The sequence below is a fragment of the Microtus oregoni genome, unplaced genomic scaffold, assembly GCF_018167655.1.
Source record: "Microtus oregoni isolate MIOR12 unplaced genomic scaffold, Mior012 000036F_ref0000092, whole genome shotgun sequence".
NCBI lineage: Eukaryota > Metazoa > Chordata > Mammalia > Rodentia > Cricetidae > Microtus > Microtus oregoni.
The window spans coordinates 22,452,259-22,473,459 of NW_024543095.1; the positions used below are offsets into that span (position 1 = coordinate 22,452,259).

General features: G+C 42.0%; 2 pseudogenes; one reads left to right on the forward strand and one right to left on the reverse strand.

Moving 5' to 3' along the window:
• Positions 1 to 5,328: 5,328 nt before the first annotated feature.
• LOC121433036 lies at positions 5,329 to 8,515 on the reverse strand (annotated as a pseudogene).
• Positions 8,516 to 19,935: 11,420 nt separating this feature from the next.
• LOC121432840 lies at positions 19,936 to 20,702 on the forward strand (annotated as a pseudogene).
• Positions 20,703 to 21,201: the final 499 nt, after the last annotated feature.

The following is a 21,201-nucleotide window of genomic DNA, read 5'->3' on the forward strand; positions in this document are numbered from 1 at the left end:
GACACCACAATGGATCACACACGTTCTTTAGGACTTACACTGGGCATGCAAGGGGGAGACCCCATGCTGACGCTAAGCTTGCTCTTGGTAGCCACACTGGTGACACCATGGACCCTCTGCAACATTAGTTTTGACAGTTAATAAACAATTGGAATGTATTTGAAAACAATCACAACTATGAACTTTGTTGCAATTAGAGGCCCTCTAGGTTCTACACAATCATACTGAGTATGCTCCCAAGGGGCTCCCATTGTCAAGTCTTCAAACAAGCAACTTACAGAAAAAAAATACTCAGCCAACTACCATTTAATTGTTTAATGTTTCTTCACAAATGGTAAAAATACTAAAGTACAGACAGTAATACTCATGATGTTGTGGCCAACATCATAAATATGGAATTATGAATGTAAATCATTTTCTGGGTTCAGAGAATAAATATGGTCATCCATGCAGCCCTGCAGGTATCTCTAATAGGGATGGTCTCTAGGTTCCTGACTGTTGTCGTCTTTATCCTTTTACACAGGTCCTCCAGGGCCTCCAGGACCACCACCTTTTCATTCCATCTGTTCCATCAATGGTCCAGGAGGAGCCCCAGGACCACGTCGTATTCCTCCACCAAAGCCACCTCGGTCCAAGCTACGGACACCTCAGAAGGCACCACTGTCTCCACCTCTGCCTCCTTGGGACATTTCTGCAGGACCAACAGGGTCCATAAGTCTGCCTCAACCTCGCAGCATGGCACCAGGGCAGCCTCACCAGGTGAAAACAGAGAGCCACCTTGTGAAGGTTATTCTCTGCCCATCTCCCGCGCCCCCCGCCCACACACACACATATAAAGCTGAGCAGGTCCCCTTTTAAGATTCTCAAACTCTCCGCTTTGAATCACACAGAAAGGAAGCAGAGGTTAACCGATAGCAGTGGTTATAGTGATAAAATTTCCCTGTGCAAAGAAATATTTGGGGACTATAAATCAAGACGCTGGCATGAACAGATAAGTTCTTCTGAAGTGAATAAAAATCAGTGACATTTTTAATGAAAACTAAGATCTCAAAATTTCCTTAAAGGTTGAAGAAACCAAGTCGGAAGGAATTCTTCCTGCAAATTATGATGAAGGCTTTGTGCCCCAGCCTACCGCCGACACTGAGTTACCTTCATTTCAAGGTACAAGTCACAGAGGTGACACTCTTCAGGAATCTGAGAAAATTACCCTTCACGACACCACAATGGATCACACACGTTCTTTAGGACTTACACTGGGCATGCAAGGGGGAGACCCCATGCTGACGCTAAGCTTGCTCTTGGTAGCCACACTGGTGACACCATGGACCCTCTGCAACATTAGTTTTGACAGTTAATAAACAATTGGAATGTATTTGAAAACAATCACAACTATGAACTTTGTTGCAATTAGAGGCCCTCTAGGTTCTACACAATGATACTGAGTAAGCTCCCAAGGGGCTCCCATTGTCAAGTCTTCAAACAAGCAACTTACAGAAAAAAAGTACTCAGCCAACTACCATTTAATTGTTTAATGTTTCTTCACAAATGGTAAAAATACTAAAGTACAGACAGTAATACTCATGATGTTGTGGCCAACATCATAAATATGGAATTATGAATGTAAATCATTTTCTGGGTTCAGAGAATAAATCTGGTCATCCATGCAGCTCTGCAGGTATCTCTAATAGGGCTGGTCTCTATGTTCCTGACTGTTGTCGTCTTTATCCTTTTACGCAGGTCCTCCAGGGCCTCAAGGACCACCACCTTTTCATTCCATCTGTTCCATCAATGGTCCAGGAGGAGCCCCAGGACCACGTCGTATTCCTCCACCAAAGCCACCTCGGTCCAAGCTACGGACACCTCAGAAAGCACCACTGTCTCCACCTCTGCCTCCTTGGGACATTTCTGCAGGACCAACAGGGTCCATAAGTCTGCCTCAACCTCGCAGCATGGCACCAGGGCAGCCTCACCAGGTGAAAACAGAGAGCCACCTTGTGAAGGTTATTCTCTGCCCATCTCCCACGCCCCCCCCCCCACACACACACATATAAAGCTGAGCAGGTCCCCTTTTAAGATTCTCAAACTCTCCGCTTTGAATCACACAGAAAGGAAGCAGAGGTTAACCGATAGCAGTGGTTATAGTGATAAAATTTCCCTGTGCAAAGAAATATTTGGGGACTATAAATCAAGACCCTGGCATGAACAGATAAGTTCTTCTAAAGTGAATAAAAATCAGTGACATTTTTAATGAAAACTAAGATCTCAAAATTTCCTTAAAGGTTGAAGAAACCAAGCCTGAAGTAGTTCTTCCTGCAAATTATGATGAAGACATTGTGCCCCAGCCTACCGCCGACACTGAGTTACCTTCATTTCCAGGTACAAGTCACAATGGTGACACTCTTCAGGAATCTGAGAAAATTACCCTTCACGACACCACAATGGATCACACGCGTTCTTTAGGACTTACACTGGGCATGCAAGGGGGAGACCCCATGCTGACGCTAAGCTTGCTCTTGGTAGCCACACTGGTGACACCATGGACCCTCTGCAACATTAGTTTTGACAGTTAATAAACAATTGGAATGTATTTGAAAACAATCACAACTATGAACTTTGTTGCAATTAGAGGCCCTCTAGGTTCTACACAATCATACTGAGTATGCTCCCAAGGGGCTCCCATTGTCAAGTCTTCAAACAAGCAACTTACAGAAAAAAAATACTCAGCCAACTACCATTTAATTGTTTAATGTTTCTTCACAAATGGTAAAAATACTAAAGTACAGACAGTAATACTCATGATGTTGTGGCCAACATCATAAATATGGAATTATGAATGTAAATCATTTTCTGGGTTCAGAGAATAAATCTGGTCATCCATGCAGCTCTGCAGGTATCTCTAATAGGGCTGGTCTCTATGTTCCTGACTGTTGTCGTCTTTATCCTTTTACGCAGGTCCTCCAGGGCCTCCAGGACCACCACCTTTTCATTCCATCTGTTCCATCAATGGTCCAGGAAGAGCCCCAGGACCACGTCGTATTCCTCCACCAAAGCCACCTCGGTCCAAGCTACGGACACCTCAGAAGGCACCACTGTCTCCACCTCTGCCTCCTTGGGACATTTCTGCAGGACCAACAGGGTCCATAAGTCTGCCTCAACCTCGCAGCATGGCACCAGGGCAGCCTCACCAGGTGAAAACAGAGAGCCACCTTGTGAAGGTTATTCTCTGCCCATATCCCACCCCCCCACACACACAGACACACATATAAAGCTGAGCAGGTCCCCTTTTAAGATTCTCAAACTCTCCGCTTTGAATCACACAGAAAGGAAGCAGAGGTTAACCGATAGCAGTGGTTATAGTGATAAGATTTCCCTGTGCAAAGAAATATTTGGGGACTATAAATCAAGACCCTGGCATGAACAGATAAGTTCTTCTAAAGTGAATAAAAATCAGTGACATTTTTAATGAAAACTAAGATCTCAAAATTTCCTTAAAGGTTGAAGAAACCAAGTCGGAAGGAATTCTTCCTGCAAATTATGAAAAAGGCTTTGTGCCCCAGCCTACCGCCGACACTGAGTTACCTTCATTTCAAGGTACAAGTCACAGAGGTGACACACTTCAGGAATCTGAGAAAATTACCCTTCATGACACCACAATGGATCACACACGTTCTTTAGGACTTAAACTGGGCATGCAAGGGGGAGACCCCATGCTGACGCTAAGCTTGCTCTTGGTAGCCACACTGGTGACACCATGGACCCTCTGCAACATTAGTTTTGACAGTTAATAAACAATTGGAATGTATTTGAAAACAATCACAACTATGAACTTTGTTGCAATTAGAGGCCCTCTCGGTTCTGCACAATAATACTGAGTATGCTCCCAAGGGGTTCCCATTGTCAAGTCTTCAAACAAGCAACTTACAGAAAAAAAATACTCAGCCAACTACCATTTAATTGTTTAATGTTTCTTCACAAATGGTAAAAATACTAAAGTACAGACAGTAATACTCATGATGTTGTGGCCAACATCATAAATATGGAATTATGAATGTAAATCATTTTCTGGGTTCAGAGAATAAATCTGGTCATCCATGCAGCTCTGCAGGTATCTCTAATAGGGCTGGTCTCTATGTTCCTGACTGTTGTCGTCTTTATCCTTTTACACAGGTCCTCCAGGGCCTCCAGGACCACCACCTTTTTATTCCATCTGTTCCATCAATGGTCCAGGAGGAGCCCCAGGACCACGTCTTATTCCTCCACCAAAGCCACCTCGGTCCAAGCTACGGACACCTCAGAAGGCACCACTGTCTCCACCTCTGCCTCCTTGGGACATTTCTGCAGGACCAACAGGGTCCATAAGTCTGCCTCAACCTCGCAGCATGGCACCAGGGCAGCCTCACCAGGTGAAAACAGAGAGCCACCTTGTGAAGGTTATTCTCTGCCCATATCCCCCCCCCCCCCCCCCCACACACACACATATAAAGCTGAGCAGGTCCCCTTTTAAGATTCTCAAACTCTCCACTTTGAGTCACACAGAAAGGAAGCAGAGGTTAACCAATAGCAGTGGTTATAGTGATAAAATTTCCCTGTGCAAAGAAATATTTGGGGACTATAAATCAAGACCCTGGCATGAACAGATAAGTTCTTCTAAAGTGAATAAAAATCAGTGACATTTTTAATGAAAACTAAGATCTCAAAATTTCCTTAAAGGTTGAAGAAACCAAGTTGGAAGGAATTCTTCCTGCAAATTATGATGAAGGCATTGTGCCCCAGCCTACCGCCGACACTGAGTTACCTTCATTTCAAGGTACAAGTCACAGAGGTGACACTCTTCAGGAATCTGAGAAAATTACCCTTCACGCCACCCCAATGGATCACACACGTTCTTTAGAACTTACACTGGGCATGCAAGGGGGAGACCCCATGCTGACGCTAAGCTTGCTCTTGGTAGCCACACTGGTGACACCATGGACCCTCTGCAACATTAGTTTTGACAGTTAATAAACAATTGGAATGTATTTGAAAACAATCACAACTATGAACTTTGTTGCAATTAGAGGCCCTCTAGGTTCTACACAATGATACTGAGTATGCTCCCAAGGGGCTCCCATTGTCAAGTCTTCAAACAAGCAACTTACAGAAAAAAAAATACTCAGCCAACTACCATTTAATTGTTTAATGTTTCTTCACAAATGGTAAAAATACTAAAGTACAGACAGTAATACTCATGATGTTGTGGCCAACATCATAAATATGGAATTATGAATGTAAATCATTTTCTGGGTTCAGAGAATAAATCTGGTCATCCATGCAGCTCTGCAGGTATCTCTAATAGGGCTGGTCTCTATGTTCCTGACTGTTGTCGTCTTTATCCTTTTACACAGGTCCTCCAGGGCCTCCAGGACCACCACCTTTTCATTCCATCTGTTCCATCAATGGTCCAGGAGGAGCCCCAGGACCACGTCGTATTCCTCCACCAAAGCCACCTCGGTCCAAGCTACGGACACCTCAGAAGGCACCACTTTGTCCACCTCTGCAACCTCAGGACATTTCTCCAAGACCACAAGTGTCCATAAGTTTGCGTCAACGTCGCCGCATGGCACCAGGACAGCTTCCCCGGCTGATAATAGAGATCCACGTTGTGAAGGTTTTTCTCTTCCCACCCCACATCCCCCCCCCACACCCACATAAACCTGAGCAGGTCCCCTTTTAAGATTCTCAATCTCTGGCCTCGGAATCATACAGAAAGGAATCAAAGGTTACATATTATTTGTGGTTATAGTGATAAAATTCCCTGAACCAACAACTATTTGAGGCCTATAAATCAAGACCCTGGTGTTAACACATAAGTTCTTCTAAAGTGAACAAAAATCAGTGACATTTTTATTGAAAACTAAGATCTCAAAATTTCCTTAAAGTTTGAAGAAACCAAGCCTGAAGTAGTTCTTCCTGCAAATTATGATGAAGACATTGTGCCCCAGCCTACCGCCGACACTGAGTTACCTTCATTTCCAGGTACAAGTCACAATGGTGACACTCTTCAGGAATCTGAGAAAATTACCCTTCACGACACCACAATGGATCACACACGTTCTTTAGGACTTACACTGGGCATGCAAGGGGAGACCACATCCTAACGATGAGCTTGCTCCTGTAGGCACACTGGTGACACCATGGACCCTCTGCAACATTATTTTTTGACAGTTAATAAACACTCGGAATGTTTTTGAAAACAATCACAACCATGAACCTTGTTACAATTTGAGGCTCCCTTGGTAGTCCACAACGATACTGAGTATGCTCACAAGGGGTTCCCATTGCTAAGTCTAAAACAACCATCTTTAAAAGAAAATAAAAAAACTCTGCTCACTAGGATTTAACTTGTTTTAATGTTACTTCAGAAATGGTGAAAATCCTAAAGTACAGAGAGTAATAATCATGATGTTGTGGTCAATATTATATATATGGAATTATATATTTAAAATATTTTCTGGTGTAAAAAAAAATAAAACTGGTCATCCATGCAGCTCATCAGGTCTCTCTAGTAGGGCCGGTCTCTATGTTCCTGACTGTGCTCACCTTTTTCCATTTACGCAGGCTTTCCAGGACCTCCAGGTCCAGCACTTCTTTCTATCACCGGTTCCATCAATGGTCCAGGAAGATCCTCAGGACCATGTCCTATTCCTCAACCAAGTCCACCTCGGTCCAAGCTATGGCCACCTCAGAAGCCACGTTTCTCTCCACCTCTGCCACCTCAGAACATTTCTCCCGGACCACCACGATCCATAAGGACACCTTTTCTTCCCTGCATGGCACCACTGCCGCCTCGGCCACGATCACATCCCAGAGGTTGGAATGGTAGCGGGTGGAAGCCCTCAGGTTTTGGTCCTTTCACTGGTTGCATTCTGTTCTCCAGGTCAAGTTCTGTGTTCCACAGCCCAGCATGGGACACTGCCAATCTCCGGCTCAGTGCTGGACATTTCCTCCTCCACAAGGGGGTCCCTCAGGAGCCCCAGGGTTTTTCGTGTTGGGAAGCCCCCTCCTCTCCTCCAATGCCTCCCATGTGACCCATGGTTCCTTTGGGACCTCTTGGGCTATTATGACCTCCACAGAGTGGTGGTGGCATCCCTCTGCCCTCATGAGGTGGCATGCCACTCCACTTGCTAGTTTTTGGAGGCTACTTTCGGACAAGAGAAGCTTTAAGTTTGCTTCCTTGAATATCTTTTCCATCAAACCTTTCCACAGCAGCCTTGGCAGTTGGCAGATCTTCATAGGCCACTGTGGCGTCACCTTTAGGCTTTCCTGTTTCCTTATCCAAATAGATGTGGATCATGAGTTGCCCAGTTCTCTTGTTCATCTTGACAACCCCACACTGCTTACCGAAGTCTGCCAGATCATCCAGAGTCACATTGTCATTTAAACCTTGCACATAAATTGCACTGTTGTCAGAATCCTCATCAGGATCTATAGGAAGGCCTAGATCAGGACCTGGTCCTTCATCCATGGGTCCACCAGGCTTATTGATGCCACCTCGCTCTCTAGAGCCCATTCCACCGCGTCCTCCTCCCCGCCCACCTCTGCTCATGCCTCCATGATTAAATCCCCTTCTTCTCCTCTCCCGGTTATCAGGGCCACTCATGCTCTGGTTCTCTCCTGGTTGGAAAAATCCTCCAGACTCCTGCCCTCGACACCATGTGGTGTGGTCCTGTCGGAATGAACTCTGCTCCCCGTAGCTGCTTCTCTGTTGGCTATATTGACTTGGAGCCTGGCTGTAGGATCCAATCTGAGGGGGGTAACTAGTGGGAGGCTGCTACCCATAGCTGCTTGTGACCATAGCTACTCTGCTGTCCATAGCTGCTCGGTTGCCCATAGGTGTTCTGCTGAGAGTAACTGCTCTGATCGTTAACTAGTTGGCTGTGAAGAGAAAGATAGGATGTGTAGCATAAGATGTGTAGGAGGATAGGGTGGAGGTGCAGGGACTGGCTGCATGGGGTAGCTCCCAGGTGCTTGGGGATATCTGTAATTACTCTGTCCATACCCTAGGCTGGGCTGGTTATAACCCCCATGCTAGATTGAGGTTGACTAGTCTCAGTGGGCTCTTTACATCCTGTGGTCTTGCAGGTGCAGCGGCTGCTGGCTGCTGGCCATAGGCTGGGTAGGCAGGCTGGGTGCCATACGCAGACTGAGCTGCACAAGAGGCTTGGGTTGTGGTGACTGGGGCAGTGGTGGTGTCATGAGCACCAGTGCCACATCCTTGAACAGTCTGGCTGTATGCCTGGGGGCAGTTGGAGTGGTATCACCAGTGGGAAGCTGTCCATAAGAAGTCACATATGCAGTCTGCCTGTAGGTGGCAGTGCTCTGAGCTGATATCAGTAGGCTGTCCATAGGTTCCATAGCTTTGTTTCCCATAGGCCTGGGTGGTCTGTGCATATCCTTGAGTTGGCTGGGCTGTGTAAGCACTGTAGCCCTGCTGGGCTGCAGCTTGGCTGTAGGTACTGTAATCTGCGGACGCCATTTTCTCTCCTTCCTCCTCGTTCTCTCCCCCTCGACAACATTCTGACCCTGTTCTTGAAACTTGCTTAGAAGAGAACACAAGTGTGATAGCTTCACTACTGATCAGGAATCTGCTCTTGTTCATGTGCCAGGTGACGCTTTCGACCCTCAGAGTGCTAATGAGTACTTCAGTGCTCCCAATCCAGCTGAATACACCCACTATGCAACTCACTCCAAGGTTCTGCCACTTTGGGAAGCAACAATGGCACTGCTGATGTTAACAACCGGAATATGGTTTCTGAAATTTGTATCAACAGTGATGATGTGGGTATTCAACCTAATTTAACATGTGACATGCATTAAAATGAGTTTAACAAGGTAAGTTAGACCACAGCAGTGGTTTAAAATAGATGATGATTTATGCACTAGAAATCCAATTCTCTTTGGCACCAATACATATCATAAATAAATTTTGTGCTATATATAGGACTCTTTAGCCATTACCTAAAACTAGAAAAAATGCTTATCTTTTCCAATCATATTGAAAATACATCTAACATGAAACTTGTGTTGTCTGAATGGCTAAGCAGAGAAATGTAATTGTTAGATATTAGTTTCTATTTTTCTCTGTCCATAAACTGTGACTTATGTGAATAGCATCATTTTGGAAATAAACACCCCCAAAGAAGCAACATGTGAGAATAACACCAATGAAATAAGACTCCACATTGTCAACACTTCTCAAATACAATGACATTCCTTGTGACATGACACTACATAAGATTCTACTGGTGATGCCTCTGTTACTGCTCATCCTGATGCTGCCACCAATGATGTTCTTGATACTACTGATAATTCTTGCTTTTCTTTTTAGTTGCTGCTGAAGCCTACGAGGAGCTACCAATAACAATGACAATTTCAGGAATATTTAAAAAAATTCTAAAGTTTAATGTTAAGTATTTCTTGACATCATATATACTGATTTCGCTATATAATAGTTTTTTCATTAAAATACTTTTAAAAAATATTTTAAACTGTTTCTTGGTATTGCACAAACTGTTGACATGATGTCTTGGTGACATGTTTAAGGAGAAAGCTTCTATAATACCTATCAGAGATAGAACAGATAGTGGCATATCAAATCAGACAGACCAGGAACAGATGTTGGCTGAACACCTGACTATGAAAGAAGAAAAAGGAGAGGCAGAGGGAGAGACACAGAGGAGGAGATACAGAAAGAGGGAGAGGAACATAGAGACGGGGGGAGACAGAGAGATAGGTTTAGAAAGAGAATGAGAAGCTGGGGTAGAGATTCTTCTGAACTAGAGGAAGGTTAGAGGAGGGCAGGAGGGTAGAAGATCTAGAACACTAGCATGGACTTTGAACTGTACAGCAGGTACTTGTGCTACTGAAGGAGCCTGGAGGCCGGTCTGTACCTTATTATGGTAATAGACACCACAGGCAGCCAATATTCCCTACTTCCAGTGATAAGAGAAATGACACCTTTGGGTAGAGGAACTAGCTTCACAAGTTTTTAAGGAATGTTGGCTTTTATCTATCCTCCAAAAATCCTCCAAAGTCCAGGTTGAGCCCGTTTCTGAGTATCTGAGACTGCCATTACAGTTTTGGGAACTGGAGTTCAATAATAGGCGTCAATGAATTTTAGTGGATTTTCTAAGTCACAGACCAGCCTTGTTGAGGTTTCCATACTCAACTCTAACATAAGTAAAAGCACCACCCAAACTACTCTATTGGCCTTAAAATCTAAAGAGTTAAAGTGTGGCTGCTTATGTGAATTTCCTTTTCCTGTAATTTTATGGCATCCCATCCCCTAGCACACATTAAGTGAGAAAAGTCCCTCACTGAGGGTGGGGCCTTAACAATCCCTTCCTGTGTGTGATGATCATTGTGTCCTTGACACCATTTCAGAGAAACCATCTACAACCTCTGCCTCTCTCTTCCAGAGTAGTCCCTGAGCCTTGGAGGGTGTTGTAGTTCAGATGTCTTGCTGAGGTCTGAGAACTGCACAGTTATGCATTCTCTAAACTTCGGCCAGGTGTGAGTCTATGCATTCACCAGAGCCCATTGACTAAAGAAACGTCTCTCATTAGGGATCACAGTTGCTCGATGCTCACCTTACTAGACCTGGATGGAGGTGGGTAGGCCTTGGACTTCCCACAGGGCAGGGAACCCTGATTGCTCTTTGGGCTGAGGAGGGAGGGGGGCTTGATTGGGGGAGGGGGAGGGAAATGGGAGGCGGTGGCGGGGAAGAGACAGAAATCTTTAATAAATAAGTAAATTAATTTATTTATTAACAAAAAAGTTGCTCGAATGTATAGGTGTCAGCAAGAGCACGCAGAAGGCAGCTTGATTCTAAGTAAGTTTAACAAAACAACAACAGAGGGCCTGTTGTGTGGATTCAACACATCAGTGATTAACTCAGGGTCACCAATACTTCATCAGTGTGGCATTAAGGAAAGAAATAAAAGCCCTTCCACTGGGATTCATTTCCAGATTTGAATTTTCTACATGTTCCCTGTCTTCCTTTCTTTGTCTGTTGCATGACTCTAAATCTGTGTCTTTCTGAAGAAGTCTGTCTGTTCCTGTGCTTGTTCTCTTGTCTGAGTCTATGTCTGTCCCTACATCTGTCCTTGTGTGTAAATGTGTGTGTCTGCCCCTTTTGTTGCTCACTCTTTTATTATATTTCCCTATAAGAATCACCTGGGGAAGGAGTGGGATACTTTACAGAATCATTTGTGGAGTCTTACAAGGGATGAAGGTAATAACTGTAACTGATCCCAACTCACCCAGACAACAAAAAACATTACAAACACCATGTTTGCCCAGTAATGCTGCTGTGTTCCATTGTTTTGGTGGATATTCATTTAAGAGTGTTTTCAACCTTTATGTTTGCTGTTTTATACAAATGATACACATTTGTTCTGGATCAGGGGGCACAGAAGAAAATAAGATTACTTAAGTATTAGTTTAGTTTGTAAAAGGTGGCTATGCAGGAAGACCAAGGAAAGTAGTGGTCATTGTTACATTGTTCTCTTAAAAGTGGGTTAACAATCAGTTTGAGTACACAGTAAGATAGCAGCCTTATATCTTAAATGATCTCAAAGCATGTTATGAACTCTGGCTGTGATGTCCAGCAAAGGTTCCAGTCTCTAGAATCAGAGAGATTTCCATATTCCATATTACATCACCATGGCCTTAGTCATTGGGCTCTGAACCAGGTTTACAGAACCAGCCAAGAGTTCCCTACTGCGTGGTAGACCTAAAATCAAATCACAAAGTTGATTGTTCCTATAAGAGTCAACACACTATCACACGGAGAATATCTTGCCAGGCAAGTTGTCACATGCAGGGTCTACAGATTGGTAGAATCATCGCCAACTTTCCTCATCCAGTAGCTTGCATAGAAGCTTCTAGCACTGTGGAAGCTATCTAGCACAGATGCACCATGACCTTTAAATGTCCTATATCCCAAGTGTATAGTGTGTTCAGAATCATCCACCAATCTAATTCTCGTGTGTAAATGAGGACATTGGTAGCAGCCTGTAATGTTTGACAGGCACCCCCTTACTTCACAGGTCAGAGGGAACTATCTCACAGTATTGGAACTTTTGTTTAGTCAACTTAATCTTTGGGAGAAACGTTACCCATGCATGCAGGGCTCCTTCATTCAGTTGTTTTACTTAGGCTTCCAAGAATACAACTCCATTCGTTAGGCTTGGTGGCAAACCACGGTACATGTGTAGAGGTCAAGAGCATCACTTTCTGGATCATACTCTTACCTCTACCATGTGGTTTCCCAACATCAAACTCAACAGCATATGGCTGGCATCAAACACCTTCACATGCTAAACTATTTAACCAGCCCCTCAAATGATTTTAAAGGACTTCAAATGTAGTATTTTTCCAAAAGGATTTTTTCCTCCATGCTTAATTTTGGTTAACCCTTTCCCCACCATCACACTTCTCCCATCGCTGATGAAAACTTTCCACTTGCAAGGTTTCTTTACCCTTCCACAGTGCATTTCCTCTGCCATCCCACTTCCCTCCAGGCCTGTTCTCCTCTATGATCCATTTCATGCGTTGAGTTTTACAGACACTCGAAATTAAAAACATTCATCTGAAAATTCAAAGCTTGGAACCACATGTAAGATAAATAATTCAATTAAAAATGGGGGTACAGAACCACACAGAATTCTCAGAAGAATCTCAAATGGATGTAAGACATTTAAGGAAAGGTTCAACATCCTTAGCCATCAGAGAAATGCAAATCAAGACAACTCTGAGATACCATCTTACACCTGTAAGAATGGCTAAGATCAAACACACTAATGATAGATTATGCTGGAGAGGATGTGGAGTTAGGGGAATACTCCTCCATTGATGGTGGGAATGCAAACTTGTACAACCACTTTGGAAATCAGTATGGTGGCTTATCAGAAAATTGGGAATCAACATACCTCAAGACCCAACAAGACCACTCTTGGGCATATACCCAAAGAATACTCAACCATACTATAAGGACACTCCAGTGTGTATCTATGAACATTCATGCCCCTACAGACATCCTTGTGATCACATGACCAGCTAGCAGTTACAGCTCACTGTCACTTCTTAGTAGCATCAGACTCCAACAGACTAGCATACTGTGTATTGCTAGCCTAGGAAAAGATGAAGTTCAAAGTGCAGTTTCCCTGGGATGCTTGTCACTTTTTCAATCCTGTAAAGTCAAAAAATCACCAGCCAGGGTACTGAATTTTAGGGCTTCAAAAAAACCCCTTAATGCTAGGTTATTGAAAACTGGATTTTGGTAATACAATTGAACACAAACAGAATACATTAAAAGATATTCTGTAAAAGCATTATGTGTATAGTTAGCCATGACCAAAAATAAATCCTGAAACAGAGTTTGAAAAACAAAGGTCACACTATTAAAAAAAAACATAGTACATACAATTTTGGAAAATCTTTGTTAAATTGAACCATCAGAACTTCTGCCTGATTTTCAATATCTATATATCTACATCAAACAAGACTTTGAATATGAGAAATGAGTTAGTCTTCTAACTCCTTCTAATGAAGTCACCTTCATCACGCTCGTTTTGAGAGTCTATTAGAGATGGGTCCAGATGGTCTAATCAAGCACAGGTTGCTGGCAGGTGATGAAGTTCTGCCTCCTGTAGAAATCAGCCTGTGCTGCCTATTCTGACAGTAACACCCTAATACCTCCCTCTCAAGGCTAATTTCCAGTCTCTCAGACAAATGTCTTGATGATGTTTGATTTTTCTTGACTCAAGGTTTAGATAAAGCTATTGTAAAAACTCACAAGGCAGGACTCTAAGGTCTTTATTTTATCAATGGTCTAAAAATACATCCAGGTATTAAGAAGGAAAAGTAGTGTATGTATGAATAGACTATTATTGGCTATTACTGATTCATAGAAACAAACCTGCCCTCTTATTCTAGAGCTGAGTGAAGTCTGACTGTTCTATTTAGCATTAGACAACTGAAATGCGCCCCTGTCTCTACAGACAGTGCTGTATGAATGCTCCTTTTAGGTCTCCTTATTAATATTCTGAGTGCAGTACAATATTTCTAAAAAGGACATAATTTTCATAGTGAGTATGCCTTTGACTTTAGGTATGTTCTTGTCTTGGCAGACTGAAAATGGGGTATATTTTGCCAAAAAGTATAAAGAAAGAATCTAAGAAAACAATATGACTGAAATCTGTGTTCTTCAAAAACTTTCCCCTGAGTTTACATGTTAAAATGCAAGAATATCAACACCTCACAAATATATCTGAATTAAAAAATAAGAACAACATAGGAAAATTTCCTTTTATAAACATAGAGGATGTTGGTGCATAAATAGAGTAACACTGTTAAGTGATTCAAAAGCATAGTCATTATATCTTCTTCCTGGGAAGTTTATGGCTTCCATCCCTAGTTTCAAGCACAGGTGAACACGAATCTTAACTGGGAAGAGGTCACATCCAACACCACAGCAGCATCACAGCTCAGTAGCAGAACAAAGCAGAAAATGATTAGGTCAGAAAACACCACAAAACAAAGTACACTGGAGACAACTAAGTAAGGCAGGATGAGCAAAGTTCTCAGGATTGGGGAGGAGGGACTGGGCAGTCCAGTTGTAAACAGTCCCATCTTTTGTGACTATACAGCACTGACAATTGAGCTATCAGGAGCCTCGCTGGTTTCTACATCATCAATAGCTGCAGGTTCTGGAATTTCATTCATCCTCAAAACCTCTTCATAGAGCAAATAGCTCCGCAGACTTCGGGGAAGAGGCAACTGATGGATGAGACTGTTAGAACGAAGGTGCTCTGCTTTTAGACTGGCCCAAATTTCCAAACGGCTGAGATGGGTGAGGCATGGGACACAGGCTGGAGAAACAAACGAACAAAATATTAACTGATAGTGAAATGAAGAAAAGATTAAGGATCTAAGCTTGGACTTCAGATCACATATAAAAGCCAGAGACAGGAGTACCAATGTGGTTTGCTCGGTAACAATCTACCTCCAGATTCAGTGAGAAACACTATATCAAGATTATAAGTCAGAGAGTGATAGACTAACATCCTTCTCTGGTTTCCACATATGCATACTATCATGAATACACACACACACACACACACACGCACGCACGCACACACACACACACACACACACACTAGTAATACACTAAAGTAAGCAACAAACCCATCTCCATATAACAAGAGAAATAGTTTGTTGCTTAGTCTTGTTTTCAAAGAAGACTGGTGGATAAGAAAAATCACATTCAATTTTCAATTATTTTCCTCACCTGGTTGCCCTTGCTTCAATTGGTCACTCAAAGTCAGTATCCAATCCATAGAAGGTAAATGTTTAAATTCTAAAGAATTGATGATACAAGCTGGCATTTAAGAAAACTCACAACAGAAAATTGCTACTTCCCTCTTAGTCTGTTTCATTGCCAAGAGTCTTGTAACCTAACATATCAAGTAAATGGATGTGCAGTCTGAACATTATCTCTTTGCATCTGTGACATAAAATGAAGTTTCAAGGGCTGGCAAGAAGGATCAAAGGTTAAGAGTGCTAGCTGCTCTTCCAAAGGACCCAGGCTCAATTTGTGACACCAACACAGTGGCTCACACCTATTTCAAATTCCAGTTTCAGGGGATCCAACATCCTCTTCTGGCTTCCATGGGAACCAGGCATGCATGTAGTGCACATACTTGCATTAAAAACATCCACACTTAGTAAAATAATGTTTTTAAGAATGAACTTTTAAAATTGGCACGGAAAGAGAACACTCATTGAGTGTCCTCTATGCCACATGCCTATGCATTTCAGAGATACTCTAGTTTTGTATCACTTTCTCTGGTCTAAACATGCAGATACATACACAATATCGATCTATCGATGTATCTGTCTGTCTATCGATCTGTCTGTCTATCATCTATCTATCTATCTATCTATCTATCTACCTATCTATCTGGGTTTCCTAAGCACATGTTTTACCACTGATCTGCCCCAGTCCCTGATATAAATTACCATGCTATCATAAGACAGGAAAACAGAATCTTAAAAAGAAGATTCAGCAAAATTTCAAAGATCACAAAGTTGTTTAACTGGCAGAGCCATGGTTAAAAATTAGATCCATCTGACCCCAAAGACTCTAAGTGTGGTTTAAAGTTGTAGGATACACGATCACACTGTGAATCCCAAGTTTGCATTTGAGTGAACTTAATAAAATCAACTTTGGGTCAGGAGACAGAGTCAGCAACTATTTGACAGAAAGTAGACAGAGAGACAGAAGGGAACCAGAAAAAGAAGAGATACACAGGAAGCAGGAGGGAGGAACTTTAAATGTGACAGCCCTTTTTGGAGCAACAGAAAAGAGACTTTCTCATTCTGAGATGCTGGTGAAGAGGGAAGGTCATCTAGTTTCTGTTCAACTTCTGTGAGCTAGCAGGTTTTCGACCTAGCCTCCAACTGTGTGGTAAATAGAACAATAAGGATTTAGTTAAATAGTACATCTGGAGGCTGGAGAAATGGCTCAGGGCTTTAGAGCACTGACTGCTCTTCCAGAGGTTCTGAGTTCAGTTCCCAGCAACCACACACATCTATAATGATATCTGATGCCCTCTTCTGGCATGTAGGCAAAGAGGTAGATAGAACACTGTATACATAATAAAAAATAAATCTTTAAATAACTATATTTGGTGACAGTGGTGAGAGACAGATCTAGCAGGACATGGCGGCCTGAGAAGTGGGCCAGTGACTGCCACAGTTACTGGCTGAAGACAGTAGTATTCAGGTATAGCCTCTGTGCCAGTGGGAAAACAATATTTTGGCACTCCAATGTGTGACATAATCACATAAATGGAGAATTCACACTAGTCGGCCATTACTCGTGGGAACTCTGGAAAGTGGACTTAGACTTGGAAACTGCAGGAGGTGCTTGAGCCCACCACCAAACAGAGAAGTCAGCAGATTTGGTGAGACATTGGGACGTCTTGAGGGAGAGAGTTGAGTAATATTTTTTTTAAAAAAAATCATTTCCATGTTAAGGATGAAAAATATCACAAAGCAGGGTACTAGGACCCTATATAATGCTACCATGTATGGTTTGAAAATAAAAATAGTAAATGAGGGGATAAAAGACTTAGCTGGGATTGACATAATGCCGATTATAATCATCATCAGTTTGGTAATTCATCTCATCCTTATAGCCACAGTGGTTTCTTTTGCCAAATATAAAATGTGTGGTCTGATAATTGTGCCAAATATGAAAAGTTGACAGATAAGATATAAATTTTAGAAAGACTTGTATATAAAGTTAAGAAAATTTGACTGATAAGATGTAAGCCTTAGGCCAGGTGGTGGAGGCACACCTTTAGTTCCAGCACTTAGGAGGCAGAAGCAAGTGGATCTCAGTGAGTTCAAGGCCTGTCAGGACTGCTACTCAGAGTCTCAAAACAAAAAAAAAAACCAGACAAACCTTATACTGACCTACTAATGAAAATAAGAGAAATACTCAGACACAGGAATGTACACAAGAACCCACCATGTCACTGCATCATGAACTGAAGTGCAGTGTCCCAAAATTATTAGAAAACCTGCCGTAGTTACTATACAACAACCAGGAGACAACACACACCCTAAGGTCATCAGAAAGTTAATGGAATCCTATAGACATATTCTATTTGAGGAGATTTGAAGAAGCAGTCGTTTCATATGGTAAGCGTTCATCCTATGTAAAGCAGACGTTAAATTCATAAGCAATGCAGAACAGAAATATCCCACAAGACTGGAAAGAATTGGTCACAGAAATATTGAAAGCCGGTCTCAGACACAATGGATAACATGGTGGCAAGAGCAAGCTAGAGTCATAGAACAATGAAATAGGGCTAGAGGCATTGATGATTCCCAAGACCAGCTTCTAGGTGAGCACCAATATGCCGAGTTGCAACAGTTGAATTTGATGCATACAACTTGCTGCAATTTGTTGCAGATAGTTTGAATTGGATGATCACACACTGGCTCTTAACAGCTTGAGTGCTTGGGACAAGGTTGAAGAATCAGGAAAAAAAAGACTTTTCTATCACTTGGTGCCTTTGGGTTTTCACTGCTGTGAAGAGACACCATGACCATGGCAACTCTTATAAAGAAAACACTTAATTAAGGGGATGGCTTACACTTTCTGAAGTTAAACCTATTATCACCATGGCAGAGAACACAGCGGCGTAGAGGGAGATGTGGTGCTAGAGCTGAGACTACTAGATCTTGCAGGTAAAAGGAAATCAACTGAGATACTGGGTGGTACTCAGAGCATAGAAAACCTCAAAGCACAGCAAACCCTCACAGTGACACAGTTCCTCCAATAGCTCATACCCACTCCAACAAAGTCACACCTCTTAAGACTGACAATCCCTATGAGATGATGAAAGCCAATTACAATCAACCTGCAGACTTGGCAACTAGCCAAGGAAAGTATAAGAACATGTACCCTGTTCCAACAGTTAGAATTGGGCAGGGTTTTGTTTTTGTCCTTCCAGGATAAAAGCATCCAACTAAGGAATCTATAGGTTTCTGGACAAATGAGATATCTGAAGAGGAGGAATCATCAAGAGAAAATATTCCAAGAAAAAGAGTAAATCAGGGTAGAATTTCATCAATCTTCCCAAACATGGTCTTTTCTTAATCCCAATTCAATTAAAAATCAAAGCTGGTTTTGCAGTTGGAGCATGCCTTTCTTCTTCTCTAAACCTAAGCATGCTTGTTAAAGGAAAACTGAAAATCTCTGTTTCATGTTTAAAGAGCTGCCTAGTACGGGATAGAAGAAAATCAAAATTAAGGGACTATTTTATTGTCATGAATCCTTGGTTTCATTTTGACTCTTTGAAACTTTTCCTAAGATATAAATACTATCTCAAAATCTATAAGATTTTCATGTATATATAAACTTTGTCAGGATATTAGTAGTCATGTAGACTACTAATTAATTCTCAAAATAAGCTTCATCCAGCTACTTGTAAGTGTTTCAGGGTTTGAGTCTGAAGCACTAAGCTTGTGTACCCCTGATGTACTTGATAGATTCTGGTTGTCTAACATTTCAGAGATCTGTTGTATACAGCATATAAAATGTTTTAAGTTTTCTGCAGTAAACCATGACCATTCATAACAAGAACCTTCGAGTGCTCCAAAAAAAAAAAAAAAAAATGAAGGGGTCCTTCAATGATGACTGTGGTAATGCCTTAAGCTAACAAACACTACCCAAAGATCAATTTTGGCGTGCAAATCTTTAGGACAACTTCAGAGCAACTAGTTAAGATGGTCCAGGCTCACAGACTCCTCCAGGCAGGACTTCTGTTAAGCCCCACACTTTCTCACAGAGACTAAACAACAAATGATACAGCTAGCTCTCCCAGGACTTGGTCATTATCATAATTTTCTCAGGGGCCTCTAAAGATGCTGCTGCCCCCAGATAATAAGTAATTTGAAGAAAATGACAACCACATTACCAAGAAGTGGTGTGGATAGTTTTTGGTCATTTGGTGGGTTTGGGATGTTTGTTGTCATTTAGGGGAGTTGGTTGTAAGCTGTTATTAGTCATGGTTAGGGAAGAAGTAAAAAAAAGGTTAGATTAAGAGATTTATTTTTTTTCATTTGTCTATCCTTTCTCTCCTACCTAATGTTGAAAAGGGGGGATGGGGAACAAAAAGGGGGGAATATAAGAATGATAGAATAAAATGGTAGAGTATTGAATCTACTTTTAAACTGAAAACCAACTACTAGTCTCAAATATTTTACAATGGTATGGATTTTTTTATATTAATACAAATTTGAGGTTTTTTTTTTTTTTTAACATACTGGATATGTGCTTCTAATCGTGAACCTATGCAACTCACGCGCGCGGCGTGCATGGCTATGTGCAGGCGCCTGCAGCAGGAACTTGGAAATTTGTCTGTGAATGGTCCCAAGAGCAGCACAGCCCAAACTGGTGGCCTCCTGCTATAACCGTTTCTGATGAGCCAGACACATTGTACAAACGCCTGTCCATTTTAGTGAAAGCCCATGATAAGGCTGTGTTAGACAGTTACGAGTATTTTGCCGTGCTCGCTGCTAAGGAACTTGGCATTTCCATTAACGTACATGAGCCACCAAGGAAGATAGAGCGGCTCACTCTCCTCAAGTCAGTGCACATCTTCAAGAAGCACAGAGTCCAGTATGAGATGCGGACGCTCTACAGATGCTTAGAGTTAAAACACTTGACCCGATGCACAGCCAACGTCTACTTGGAGTATATCCAGCGAAACTTACCCGAAGGGTAACAAAGACACAGATACAGCAATTGCCAGAACACATCAAGGAGCCAATGTGGGAAACGCTCACTGAGGAGAAGGAAGAAAGAACGTCATAGCCTCGGAGGTGCCACTGTGCCTGGATCTGAACTGAGCAGGCCTGCTGTGGCTTACGGGGAGACTGCTCCAGCTGAGGGCAAGCCAAGCCCGCCTGACTTTGCTGATGAGTCCTTACACCCTGAGCAGCTGCATGGAGCCCGCGTGGCAGCTTGGTCTCAGAAGAAAAACTGTGCTGTCCTTTTCTACCTGCCATTGCTTGTGTTCTGATTTGAACAAGCGTTAGCAGACGTCTATAACCTAAAATAAAAAATGTAAATTTAAACACTTGCAAAAAAAAATGTAATGTAAATTCTAGTTCTTAAAAGCTACTACTACAAACTCTTTAGGATAACTAAGAAATAATGGTTAGTGGATAGTCATCTATAACAATCAAATTTATAGCCACCTTAGTTATGTTTTTAAGTAGTGTATGTATGTACAGTTATGGAAAATATAGTCGAAGTGCATGAAATATTAGAATTGGTATAAAATTCTAGATAAGAATCATAAGGGTTCTGAATTAAAGTTCAAATGCTTTTGCTCATGTACAAACATTTAACACTTTACACATAAATCATGATCAATAACAATGGTGTTAAATTCACTAGTTCCCTAACACTGCTGAAAATTTAATGAAAAGAAAATACCTAAAGTCAGTATCTGACTGGCGTTAATTACCTCACTAATATATTTCACACTCAAAAATACTACAAGGAGTAAGTGCAAACAAAATATTATGGCATCTCAAATACACGATTTTATTTTCCATATTTAAGTGTAACTTTTC